Source organism: Oncorhynchus mykiss, chromosome 22 (assembly GCF_057628025.1).
Source record: "Oncorhynchus mykiss isolate SJ-2025 chromosome 22, ASM5762802v1, whole genome shotgun sequence".
In the NCBI taxonomy this organism is placed as follows: Eukaryota; Metazoa; Chordata; class Actinopteri; order Salmoniformes; family Salmonidae; genus Oncorhynchus; species Oncorhynchus mykiss.
Window position 1 is genome coordinate 50183565 of NC_143043.1, and position 13846 is coordinate 50197410.

General features: G+C 42.3%; 1 protein-coding gene and 1 long non-coding RNA gene across 6 annotated transcripts in view; one reads left to right on the forward strand and one right to left on the reverse strand.

Annotated features, from left to right (window-relative positions):
* LOC110502171 (oxysterol-binding protein-related protein 6) overlaps positions 1–12049 on the reverse strand; it is a 91707-nt gene extending 79658 nt beyond the window's left edge. For 3 of the 5 annotated variants that reach the window (XM_036959394.2, XM_036959396.2, XM_090216309.1), the window contains exon 1: positions 9509–9825. The gene's annotated coding sequence lies outside the window, so the exon portion shown is untranslated. Of the gene's footprint in view, positions 1–9508; positions 9826–11896 lie in introns of those variants that run through there. The other 2 variants (XM_090216308.1, XM_036959395.2) reach the window with 2 other exon arrangements.
* LOC149972892 (uncharacterized) overlaps positions 1–13250 on the forward strand; it is a 67770-nt gene extending 54520 nt beyond the window's left edge. The window contains exon 3 of the long non-coding RNA XR_016490688.1: positions 13167–13250. This is a non-coding gene — a long non-coding RNA (uncharacterized LOC149972892). The remainder of the gene's footprint in view (positions 1–13166) is intronic.
* Positions 13251–13846: the final 596 nt, after the last annotated feature.

Genomic DNA, 13846 nt, shown 5'->3' on the forward strand with positions numbered 1-13846 from the left:
AAAATGTCAATGTAATACCACGCAGTATATCATCTCTGATATTTTATTAGCCATGTGACTGCGTAATAAATATAAATAAAACACTAATGCCACGGATCCTGTAAGGTATCCTTTTGCCTTGAGGACCTTCTGATAAACATAAAGGCATAATGGAGAACACTGAGCCAATGACCTCAACACTCTTCCTTATTCTTTCCAAATAGGCTATACTACCAAATGTTCGCTGTTGTAAAACTAGCTCTTAAACACCATACATGGTGTCAACAACATATTGTTGAACGTCTATGAACACACAGTCATACATCTCGGCAATGAGCCATCACATTGATGAGAAGTGAGCCATGAAGTCCCATGCACTGAAAACTGAGTGCATGGAGGAGAGAGACAACAGAGAACGTAAAACGGCATTAACACCATTGTTTCAGAGTGGGTGGAGGACAGTAGTAATGTGAGTGTTGTCTGGTAGGTTGCCAGGACTGCAGTAGATTGAACTGCATTGCCACTTATGGGCATACGCAGGACCATATCTGAATTGTGAATCACGTCATTTAATGTTATTTTTCATGTTTGAGCAATAAAAAAAAAATGGTAGCATAAAAGTTAAGGAAAATGTTACATTTGTCAAATCCCTACACGAAACCCTTTCCTATCAACCTCAACCGTTTCCTATCAACCTCAACCCTTTCCTATCAACCTCAACCCTTTCCTATCAACCTCAACCCTTTCCTATCAACCTCAACCCTTTCCTATCAACCTCAACCCTTTCTTATCAACCTCAACTCTGTCCTATCAACCTCAACTCTGTCCTATCAACCTCAACCCTTTCCTATCAACCTCAACTCTGTCTTATCAACCTCAACCCTGTCCTATCAACCTGAACCCTTTCCTATCAAACTCAACCCTGTCCTATCAACCTCAACTCTGTCCTATCAACCTCTACCCTGTCCTATCAACTTCAACTCTGTCCTATCAACCTCTACCCTGTCCTATCAACCTCTACCCTGTCCTATCAACTTCAACCCTGTCCTATCAACTTCAACCCTGTCCTATCAACCTCAACCCTTTCCTATCAACCTCAACTCTGTCCTATCAACCTCAACCCTGTCCTATCAACCTCAACCCTTTCCTATCAAACTCAACCCTTTCCTATCAACCTCAACCCTTTCCTATCAAACTCAAGCCTTTCCTATCAACCTCAACCCTGTCCTATCAACCTCAACCCTTTCCTATCAACCTCAACCCTGTCCTATAAACCTCAACCCTGTCTTATCAACCTCAACTCTTTCCTATCAACCTCAACCCTTTCCTATCAACCTCAATCCTGTCCTATCAACCTCAACCCTGTCCTATCAACCTCAACCCTGTCCTATCAACCTCAACTCTGTCCTATCAACCACACACATGAATCCTCAACTCTTTCCTATCAACCTCAACCTTGTCCTATCAACCTCAACCCTGTCCTATCAACCTCAACTCTGTCCTATCAAACTCAACTCTGTCCTATCAACCACGCATATGAATCCTCAACTCTGTCCTATCAACCACACACATGAATCCTCAACTCTGTTCTATCAACCCCAACCCTGTCCTATCAACCTCAACTCTGTCCTATCAACCACACACATGAATCCTCAACTCTTTCCTATCAACCTCAACCTTGTCCTATCAACCTCAACCCTGTCCTATCAACCTCAACTCTGTCCTATCAAACTCAACTCTGTCCTATCAACCACGCATATGAATCCTCAACTCTGTCCTATCAACCACACACATGAATCCTCAACTCTGTTCTATCAACCTCAACTCTGTCCTATCAACCTCAACTCTGTCCTATCAACCACACACACATGAATCCTCAACTCTGTTCTATCAACCTCAACTTTGTCCTATCAACCTCAACCCTGTCCTATCAACCTCGCACATGAAACCTCAACTCTGTCCTATCAACCACACACATGAATCCTCAACTCTGTTCTATCAACCCCAACCCTGTCCTATCAACCTCAACTCTGTCCTATCAACCACACACCACACACATGAATCCTCAACTCTGTCCTATCAACCTCAACCTTGTCCTATCAACCTCAACCCTGTCCTATCAAACTCAACTCTGTCCTATCAACCACGCATATGAATCCTCAACTCTGTCCTATCAACCACACACATGAATCCTCAACTCTGTTCTATCAACCTCAACTCTGTCCTATCAACCTCAACTCTGTCCTATCAACCACACACACATGAATCCTCAACTCTGTTCTATCAACCTCAACTTTGTCCTATCAACCTCAACCCTGTCCTATCAACCTCGCACATGAAACCTCAACTCTGTGCTATCAACCACGCCCATGAAACCTCAGCTCTGTCCTATCAACCTGATAAAATAATGTATATGTTGAAAGATTATAAAATAATTCCACTCTGAAACCTTATAATTGTATGAAATTGAGGTTGTCCTATCAACCTCAACCCTGTCCTATCAACCTCAACTCTGTCTTATCAACCTCAACCCTGTCCTATCAACCTCAACCCTGTCCTATCAACCTCAACTCTGTCCTATCAACCACACACCACACACATGAATCCTCAACTCTTTCCTATCAACCTCAACCTTGTCCTATCAACCTCAACCCTGTCCTATCAACCTCAACTCTGTCCTATCTAACTCAACTCTGTCCTATCAACCACGCATATGAATCCTCAACTCTGTCCTATCAACCACACACATGAATCCTCAACTCTGTTCTATCAACCCCAACCCTGTCCTATCAACCTCAACTCTGTCCTATCAACCACACACCACACACATGAATCCTCAACTCTGTCCTATCAACCTCAACCTTGTCCTATCAACCTCAACTCTGTCCTATCTAACTCAACTCTGTCCTATCAACCACGCATATGAATCCTCAACTCTGTCCTATCAACCACACACATGAATCCTCAACTCTGTTCTATCAACCTCAACTTTGTCCTATCAACCTCGCACATGAAACCTCAACTCTGTGCTATCAACAACGCCCACGAAACCTCAGCTCTGTCCTATCAACCTGATAAAATAATGTATATGTTGAAAGATTATAAAATAATTCCACTCTGAAACCTTATAATTGTATGAAATTGAGGTTGTCCTATCAACCTCAACCCTGTCCTATCAACCTCAACTCTGTCTTATCAACCTCAACTCTGTCTTATCAACCTCAACTCTGTGCTATCAACCACGCCCACGAAACCTCAGCTCTGTCCTATCAACCTGATAAAATAATGTATATGTTGAAAGATTATAAAATAATTCCACTCTGAAACCTTATAATTGTATGAAATTGATTAGAATCATAAATCTATAATCTGATGACGTGTGTAGTTTTAGTCAGAATTAGATTAAACAATGTATTTGTGTAGTGGAAAAACAAAGACTTTCTGAGCAAGGCGTAGCTTAGGATTTTAACTTGTATGTGTGTGCCGAGGTAAAAAACGAGAACAATTAAACTGTGTTTGGACCGACCTGGCTAGGCCTCTGAGGAACCTATGAGAGCATAGGGAGTACTTCTCAAGGTTTCCCTAATCTCGGGGGAATGGAGCCGTCGGCTGGGTAGTGATACACAGTGGTGAGGACTACGGAGAAGGATAAAACTCACCTACTGTTTGTGTGTATGTATGTGCGTAGGATACCTACTGTTTGTGTGTATGTATGTGCGTAGGATACCTACTGTTTGTGTGTATGTATGTGCGTAGGATACCTACTGTTTGTGTGGAAGTATGTGATTAGGATACCTACTGTTTGTGTGGAAGTACAGTGCCTTGCGAAAGTATTCGGCCCCCTTGAACTTTGCGACCTTTTGCCACATTTCAGGCTTCAAACATAAAGATATAAAACTGTATTTTTTTGTGAAGAATCAACAACAAGTGGGACACAATCATGAAGTGGAACGACATTTATTGGATATTTCAAACTTTTTTAACAAATCAAAAACTGAAAAATTGGGCGTGCAAAATTATTCAGCCCCCTTAAGTTAATACTTTGTAGCGCCACCTTTTGCTGCGATTACAGCTGTAAGTCGCTTGGGGTATGTCTCTATCAGTTTTGCACATCGAGAGACTGACATTTTTTCCCATTCCTCCTTGTAAAACAGCTCGAGCTCAGTGAGGTTGGATGGAGAGCATTTGTGAACAGCAGTTTTCAGTTCTTTCCACAGATTCTCGATTGGATTCAGGTCTGGACTTTGACTTGGCCATTCTAACACCTGGATATGTTTATTTTTGAACCATTCCATTGTAGATTTTGCTTTATGTTTTGGATCATTGTCTTGTTGGAAGACAAATCTTCTTCCCAGTCTCAGGTCTTTTGCAGACTCCATCAGGTTTTCTTCCAGAATGGTCCTGTATTTGGCTCCATCCATCTTCCCATCAATTTTAACCATCTTCACTGTCCCTGCTGAAGAAAAGCAGGCCCAAACCATGATGCTGCCACCACCATGTATGACAGTGGGGATGGTGTGTTCAGCTGTGTTGCTTTTACGCCAAACATAACGTTTTGCATTGTTGCCAAAAAGTTCAATTTTGGTTTCATCTGACCAGAGCACCTTCTTCCACATGTTTGGTGTGTCTCCCAGGTGGCTTGTGGCAAACTTTAAATGACACTTTTTATGGATATCTTTAAGAAATGGCTTTCTTCTTGCCACTCTTCCATAAAGGCCAGATTTGTGCAATATACGACTGATTGTTGTCCTATGGACAGAGTCTCCCACCTCAGCTGTAGATCTCTGCAGTTCATCCAGAGTGATCATGGGCCTCTTGGCTGCATCTCTGATCAGTCTTCTCCTTGCATGAGTTGAAAGTTTAGAGGGACGGCCAGGTCTTGGTAGATTTGCAGTGGTCTGATACTCCTTCCATTTCAATATTATCGCTTGCACAGTGCTCCTTGGGATGTTTAAAGCTTGGGAAATCTTTTTGTATCCAAATCCGGCTTTAAACTTCTTCACAACAGTATCTCGGACCTGCCTGGTGTGTTCCTTGTTCTTCATGATGCTCTCTGCGCTTTTGACGGACCTCTGAGACTATCACAGTGCAGGTGCATTTATACGGAGACTTGATTACACACAGGTGGATTGTATTTATCATCATTAGTCATTTAGGTCAACATTGGATCATTCAGAGATCCTCACTGAACTTCTGGAGAGAGTTTGCTGCACTGAAAGTAAAGGGGCTGAATAATTTTGCACGCCCAATTTTTCAGTTTTTGATTTGTTAAAAAAGTTTGAAATATCCAATAAATGTCGTTCCACTTCATGATTGTGTCCCACTTGTTGTTGATTCTTCACAAAAAAATACAGTTTTATATCTTTATGTTTGAAGCCTGAAATGTGGCAAAAGGTCGCAAAGTTCAAGGGGGCCGAATACTTTCGCAAGGCACTGTATGTGCGTAGGATACCTACTGTTTGTGTGGAAGTATGTGAGTAGGATACCTACTGTTTGTGTGTAAGTATGTGGGTAGCTATAAAATGGATGTCTTCGTATAATGGACTTCAGAACGTCCTGGTGAATAAACTGTACTATCTTTTTGCATAAGCCGAGTCTTTGACTAATTATTATTAAACCCATGGTCTTACAGATCTCGGGGATTGGTCAGAGCTATTGATTGTCAGCTATTATCATTGGGATTGAAAATTCTCGTGACACAACCTCAACGCTGTCCCATCAACCTCTACTGTCTTATCTTATCATGATTTCACCAGCCAGCAAAGCTCAAGAATGTCAGATGGTTTTTGTTTTCCTTCCAGAATCCAGTTTGGATTCAAACCATCCACTTGGAGACTTGTCAATAACGGTCTCTGTGAGTGGCTATGGCAGGGAATTCAGCATTGTTTTGTATGGAAGAGGATGACACAATATGGATTCAACAGTATGAGGTTTCACACCGCTATACACTATCAAGGGAGAGAATTTCATTGTATAATTAAAATAAATCTGAATTAGAGCCATCTGTGCAGACATCTGTTTCTTGACTTATCATGGTTCATTAAATTGAACTCTGGAGCCAGTCCAGCCCGCCTGCAGACAGTAAAGCAGGAGCACTGAGTAAACAACACTAATCATTAGACAAGAGGGTGATAGAAAGACTAAATATTGGTCACATGTCGTTATTAGTGTTCAGCTCAGTGAAATACTAAATCATAGTCCTCGCCACAAAGACTGGGACTGTTGAACAGCTTCTATCACCAGACCATCAGACTGTTGAACAGCTTCTATCACCATCAGACTCTTGAACAGGTTCTATCACCAGACCATCAGACTGTTGAACAGCTTCTATCACCATCAGACTGTTGAACAGCTTCTATCACCATCAGACTGTTGAACAGGTTCTATCACCAGACCATCAGACTGTTGAACAGGTTCTATCACCATCAGACTGTTGAACAGGTTCTATCACCATCAGACTGTTGAACAGGTTCTATCACCATCAGACTGTTGAACAGGTTCTATCACCATCAGACTGTTAAACAGGTTCTATTACCAGACCATCAGACTGTTGAACAGTGCTATTGACCAGACTGTCCGTCATCATTATCACAGTGTTAGTGACCAGACTGTCAGTCATCATTATCAGTGTTATTGACCAGACTGTCAATCATCATTAACAGTGTTATTGACCAGACTGCCGGTCATCATTATCACAGTGTTATTGACCAGACTGTCAGTCATCATTATCACAGTGCTATTGACCAGACTGTCAGTCATCATTATCACAGTGTTATTGACCAGACTGTCAGTCATCATTATCACAGTGTTATTGACCGGACTGTCAGTCATCATTATCACAGTGTTAGTGACCAGACTGTCAGTCATCATTATCACAGTGTTAGTGACCAGACTGTCAGTCATCATTATCAGTGTTATTGACCAGACATCATTATCGCAGTGTTATTGACCAGACTGTCAGTCATCATTATCGCAGTGTTATTGACCAGACTGTCAGTCATCATTATCGCAGTGTTATTGACCAGACTGTCAGTCATCATTATCACAGTGTTAGTGACCAGACTGTCAGTCATCATTATCACAGTGTTATTGACCAGACTGTCAGTCATCATTATCACAGTGCTATTGACCAGACTGTCAGTCATCATTATCACAGTGTTAGTGACCAGACTGTCAGTCATCATTATCACAGTGTTAGTAACCAGACTGTCAGTCATCATTATCACAGTGTTAGTGACCAGACTGTCAGTCATCATTATCACAGTGTTACTCATGGTCTGCTGCTCCAAGGGTGCTGCTGATCACCATTTCTGTTCCATAATTAAGCAGGTGGAAAACAGACCCATGTAGATCACATTACAGGAAGAGAACACAGGGGCTTCATTCCTATCAGGGAACAACTACTGCGTGATATTAACAGGTAATAAGCGCACAATGATTGGTTGACTGGGAGAGGTGAAGAAGGTGAGATGAACTGAACTACTGGCAATGAGGTTAATACAGATGAGACTCCATTTCATATGGTATCACTTTCATATGTGATGACAAAAGTATAGCATCCGCTTCCACTGGCACATTGTAACACCGGCACATTGTAACACCGGCACATTGTAACACCGGCACATCGTAACACCGGCACATCGTAACACCGGCACATTGTAACACCGGCACATTGTAACACCGGCACATTGTAACACCGGCACATCGTAACACCGGCACATTGTAACACCGGCACATTGTAACACCGGCACATTGTAACACCGGCACATTGTAACACCGGCACATCGTAACACCGGCACATCGTAACACCGGCACATTGTAACACCGGCACATCGTAACACCGGCACATCGTAACACCGGCACATTGTAACACCGGCACATTGTAACACCGGCACATGAGCAAACAGTCTTCCAATACTCACTCAGTTGGACAATAGAACTTAAATGGGAAGGCAATCATGTGACGTGGATGTGCATTGTAACTAGGCCTTTACCAGCAGTCTGATTTGACAGTGAAAGACCTGTGGAGCTAAAGGTAGTTCATTGTGAAGGTGTACTACAATAAAACAATACAAAAAGATTACTATTGCACCCTGAATATTGTATTTACAATAGTAGAATGGCCTGAACATTTCATTAACGTACAGTCTCGTTAAACCTGACGTTAAACAGGGTCCTTCAGAAGCACAGGCTCTCAGCTAACTACTATAATTGACTAATTAAAAACAGCTCAAGGGTTCCAATTGTGTCACAATTTTTTAATGAAACAAGTCATCAGAAAGATGAAAAGGTCTCTGTGTTTAATAAGAGAGCTGGTCTAGGATCAGTTTTGCCTTCTAAGTCACATGAATGAGAAGGGGGACCTGACACTTGACCATCATGAAATGAAATGAGGACACCTTGAGCAGGTCTCCTCTCCTCAGTCCCCGAAAAATGAAAATCAATGACTAGTGCTACCAAAGCTTAATCTGTTCAGGGATGTGAATGCCTACACACAGTTCTGACACACACACTTATCCCACCAGACATGCCACCAGGGTTCTTTTCATAGTCCCCAAATCCAGAACAAATTCAAGAAAGCATACAGTATTATATAGAGCCCTAATTGCATGGAACTTCCCTCCATCTCATATTGCTCAAATAAACAGCAAACCTATTATTTGTAAACAGATAAAGCAACACCTCGTGGCACAACGCCTCTCCCCTATTGGACCTAGACAGTTTGTCTGTATGCATTGATATGTAGGCTACATGTGCCTTTGAAAAAAAAAATGTAGTTCTGTATTTGAGCTGTTCTTGTCTATTGATGTTCTGTATTATGTCATTCCCTATTATGTTTCATGTTCTATGTGTGGAATCCCAGGAAGAGTAGCTGCTGCTTTTGCAACAGCTAATGGGGATCCTAATAAAATACCAAATACCATGTAGTGACAGGCAGATAATTACAACATTGTGATTGTGAAGCCCTCCCTCCAGGCAATGCCCTTTTGGTTCATTCAAGTCTGTGTTTAAACCTCACTGCAATGTCATATTCTGACCTTCATTGTATCTGGCTAAATTCCCTTATGGGATGGATTCTCATGCAGAATATCGTTGTAGGCTACTGCTCGGTGGGAAAAGGTATTGTACACAGTGCATGACAATCACATGTGAGAAGGTATAGTGACAGCGTGATGATGCAAGTTGTGTACGTCACTCACCAACTCATTTCTTCCTCATATAGACTACTTCACTTAATCGAAAGATAGTTTGACATTGTACAACTAAGACAACCATTTGAAATGAAGACATGAAATCATTGTAGTCCATTAGGCACTAGCAAATGCAGCAGAATTACTGTCATCGGTTTCTCAGGTAGGCATTGGTCAGGTGGGGCATAAACAGAAGTAGCCTTCCCTAGTGTCTGAGGATGCCTTGTTAACACTTGACTGGAAAGGCTTTTCTAGAAACAATTTGACTTCAATTACAAAGCGCAGGGCCGCAATTCACATAAAGTACAGTTTGACCAAGTATGGAAAACGTAGCTTACCGAGGTTTTATTGTACTGACCATGTCATTGCATTTTTTTGGCGCAGGAAATAAAATGAGACGACTTCCCTATTCAACTGAAAAACCCGCGCCCTTCTTCAAGACAGATGATAGCTAGAAGGTTCCGCGTTGAAACCCCTTGTGCATATAATAGATGATATAAAAGGTTTTGAACATAAGCAATGAAAAGTTTTAAAAAAAGAAGAAAAAGTACTGTATATATCCGTTTTCTTGAATACAGTGAGACGGATGCTCAATGCTCCTCCCTGCAGCAAGGATGAGTTTTGGAGGGAAGAAATAACCGGACTGGATCCGCACGCGAGATGGACCAATGGCGCTTTCGCAAACCCAGGCACTGGATTTCTGTCAGCGCAGTAAAACAAGTCACGACAAGACTGCTAAAGACATTTCCAAAATGAGAATAATTGGGGTTAGAAAGCTTGTACTAAATTCAAGCCTACTTGAAACGCAGGGACTTTTTTTTCTTTTTTAGATTAGTCTCTTTATGGAAACAAACATAGTGAAACACAGTTTCACGTCAAACGTTATATTTTAGTGATGCTGGCTTAGAACATCTGATGTTCGTTATTATAGGTCCCTGTATGTGACGGTACTATAAGTTCTACTCTAGCCAATGAAATCTAGCGCATATGTAGAGTGACCAATAACTGCAAATGGATGCAGCAGTGGGATAACTGTTAGAAGCGTTCCCATGTTCGTACTGGGGTTTGTGACGGAGGCATTTTACGATTGGGGAAATAGTCTTGTATAATAGCATAGTACGGCCTCTGCCAAAAAGGTCTGGATCCTCATGACACAGGTGGTACCGTTTACACTATGGTTTCTGGTTTGAGCTAGAATCTGTGCTCCATTAAACAGGGGGGGGGGGGGGGTTAAACTGAACTCACAATTGGTAAAAATGTAGAATTGTGGAAGAGGATTAAGCAATGCAGCAGTCTCTCCCAAGAATTAGACTGCCATCTTGTGGTTGTACTGTTAACCAAAGCCCTCAACTAGGCAAATGCAATTCTGTGGAATTTGTGACAAGCAAGTTTTATAGCCTGAACATATAAAAGTTTGTTTAGTGCCTACTCAATCACTTTTTATAGCTACTGTTTACAGGCCTCCTGTGCCATATACAGCGTTCCTCACTGAGTTCCCTGAATTCCTATCGGACCTTGTAGTCATAAGAAGATAATATTCTAATTTTTGGTGACTTTAATATTCACATGGAAAAGTCCACAGACCCACTCCAAAAGGCTTTCGGAGCAATCATCAACTCAGTGGGTTTTGTCCAACATGTCTCTGGACCTACTCACTGCCACAGTCATACTCTGGACCTAGTTTTGTCCCATGGAATAAATGTTGTGGATCTTAATGTTTTTCCTCATAATCCTGGACTATCGGACCACCATTTTATTAAATTTGAATTTGCAACAATTAATCTGCTCAGATCCCAACCAAGGAGCATCAAAAGTCGTGCTATAAATTTACAGACAACACAAAGATTCCTTGATGCCCTTCCAGACTCCCTCTGTCTAGCCAAGGACGTCAGAGGACAAAAATCCGTTAACCACCTAACTGAGGAACACAATTTAACCTTGCACAATACCCTAGATGCAGTTGCACCCCTAAAAACTAAAAACATTTCTCATAAGAAACTAGCTCCCTGGTACACAGAAAATACCCGAGCTCTGAAGCAAGCTTCCAGAAAAATGGAACGAAAGTGGCGCCACACCAAACTGGAAGTCTTCCGACTAGCTTGGAAAGACAGTACCGTGCAGTATCGAAGAGCCATTACTGCTGCTCGATCATCCTATTTTTGCAACTTAATTGAGGAAAATAAGAACAATAGGAAATGTATTTTTGATACTGTCGCAAAGCTAACTAAAAAGCAGCATTCCCCGAGAGAGGATGGCTTTCACTTCAGCAGTAATAAATTCATGCACTTCTTTTGAGGAAAATATCATGATTATTGGAAAGCAAATTACGAACTCCTCTTTAAATCTGCGTATTCCTTCAAAGCTCAGTTGTCCTGAGTCTGCACAACTCTGCCAGGACCTAGGATCAAGAGAGACACTCAAGTGTTTTAGTACTATATCTCTTGATACAATGATGAAATAATCATGGCATCTAAACCTTCAAGCTGCCTACTGGACCCTATTCCAACTAAACTACTGAAAGAGCTGCTTCCTGTGCTTGGCCCTCCTATGTTAAACATAATAAACGGCTCTCTATCCACCGGATGTGTACCAAACTCACTAAAAGTGGCAGTAATAAAGCCTCTCTTGAAAAAGCCAAACCTTGACCCAGAAAATATTAAAAAACTATTGGCCTATATAGACCCCATCATAGCACTGAGACTGCACTTGTGAAGGTGGTAAATTACCTTTTAATGGCATCAGACCGAGGCTTTGCATCTGTCTTCGTGCTCCTAGACCTTAGTGCTGCTTTTGATACCATCGGTCACCACATTCTTTTGGAGAGATTGGGAACCCAAATTGGTCTTCACGGACAAGTTCTGGCCTGGTTTAGATCTTATCTGTCGGAAAGATATCAGTTTGTCTCTGTGAATGGTTTGTCCTCTGACAAATCAACTGTAAATGTCGGTGTTCCTCAAGGTTCCATTTTAGGACCACTATTGTTTTCACTATATATTTTACCTCTTGGGGATGTCATTCGAAAACATAATGTTAACTTTCACTGCTATGCGGACGACACACAGCTGTACATTTCAATGAAACATGGTGATGCCCCAAAATTGCCCTCACTAGAAGCCTGTGTTTCAGACATTAGAAACTAACCTAACCTACCTACAACCTAACCTAACCAACAAACCATTACATGGGCTTGCTCCTACCTATCTCTCTGATTTGGTCCTGCCGTACATACCTACACATACGCTACGGTCACAAGACGCAGGCCTCCTAATTGTCCCTAGAATTTCTAAGCAAACAGCTGGAGGCAGGGCTTTCTCCTATAGAGCTCCATTTTTATGGAATGGTCTGCCTACCCATGTGAGAGACGCAAATTCGGTCTCAACCTTTAAGTCTTTACTGAAGACTCACCTCTTCAGTGGGTCATATGATTGAGTGTAGTCTGGCCGAGGTGTGAAGGTAAATGGAAAGGCTCTGGAGCAACGAACCGCCCTTGCTATCTTTGCCTGGCCGGTTCCCCTCTTTCCACTGGGATTCTCTGCCTCTAACCCTATTACAGGGGCTGAGTCACTGGCTTACTGGTGCTCTTTCATGCCGTCCCTAGGAGGGGTGCGTCACTTGAGTGGGTTGAGTCACTGATGTGATCTTCCTGTCTGGGTTGGCGCCCCCCTTTGGGTTGTGCCGTGGCGAAGATCTTTGTGGGCTATACTCGGCCTTGTCTCAGGATGGTAAGTTGGTGGTTGAAGGTATCCCTCTCGTGGTGTGGGGGCTGTGCTTTGGCAAAGTGGGTGGGGTTATATCCTTCCTGTTTGGCCCTGTCCAGGGGTATCATCGGATGGGGCCACAGTGTCTCCTGACCCCTCCTGTCTCATACTCTAGTATTTATGCGTTGGGGGGCTAGGGTCAGTTTGTTATATCTGGAGTACTTCTCCTGTCTTATCCAGTGTCCTGTGTGAATTTAAGTATGCTCTCTCTAATTCTCTTTCTTTCCTTCTCTCTGAGGACCTGAGCCCTAGGACCATGCCTCAGGACTACCTGACACGATGACTCCTTGCTGTCCCCAGTCCACCTGGCCGTGCTGCTGCTCCAGTTTCAACTGTTCTGCCTGTGATTATTATTATTTGACCATGCTGGTAATTTATGAACATTTGAACATCTTGGCCATGTTCTGTTATAATCTCCACCCGGCACAGCCAGAAGAGCACTGGCAACCCCTTATAGCCTGGTTCCTCTCTAGGTTTCTTCCTAGGTGCCGCTGTTCAACAGCAAAGCACAGAGTATTTTCTAGTTGACACCATGGGGCATATATACTAGTTATCAGTGTAGTAACTAAGGTGATTTATCATTAATATATGACTCGGGCACAGTATATATATATTATACACACACACACAGATTTCACCCCTCACCGGTCAAACTAAAAGCATATCCATTTTATATCTGAAGTCTGACCGTTGCTTTCCTGGTTCTATTTTAGACCCCACCCAACCCTAGCTGGTCCTTAATGTATTCTTATTGTATTTTTAACCCACCTCAGTCTTTCCAGCAACATTCGGAATTTGCGGCCCTGTTATACCCTTCAGCCCACTGGAAACAACAAGTAGGCTGCATTAAGAAAATATAAAACTTGGGCAAAATACAACAAATCTAGTCTGCTAATAACATTGAGGAAAAACCTACAA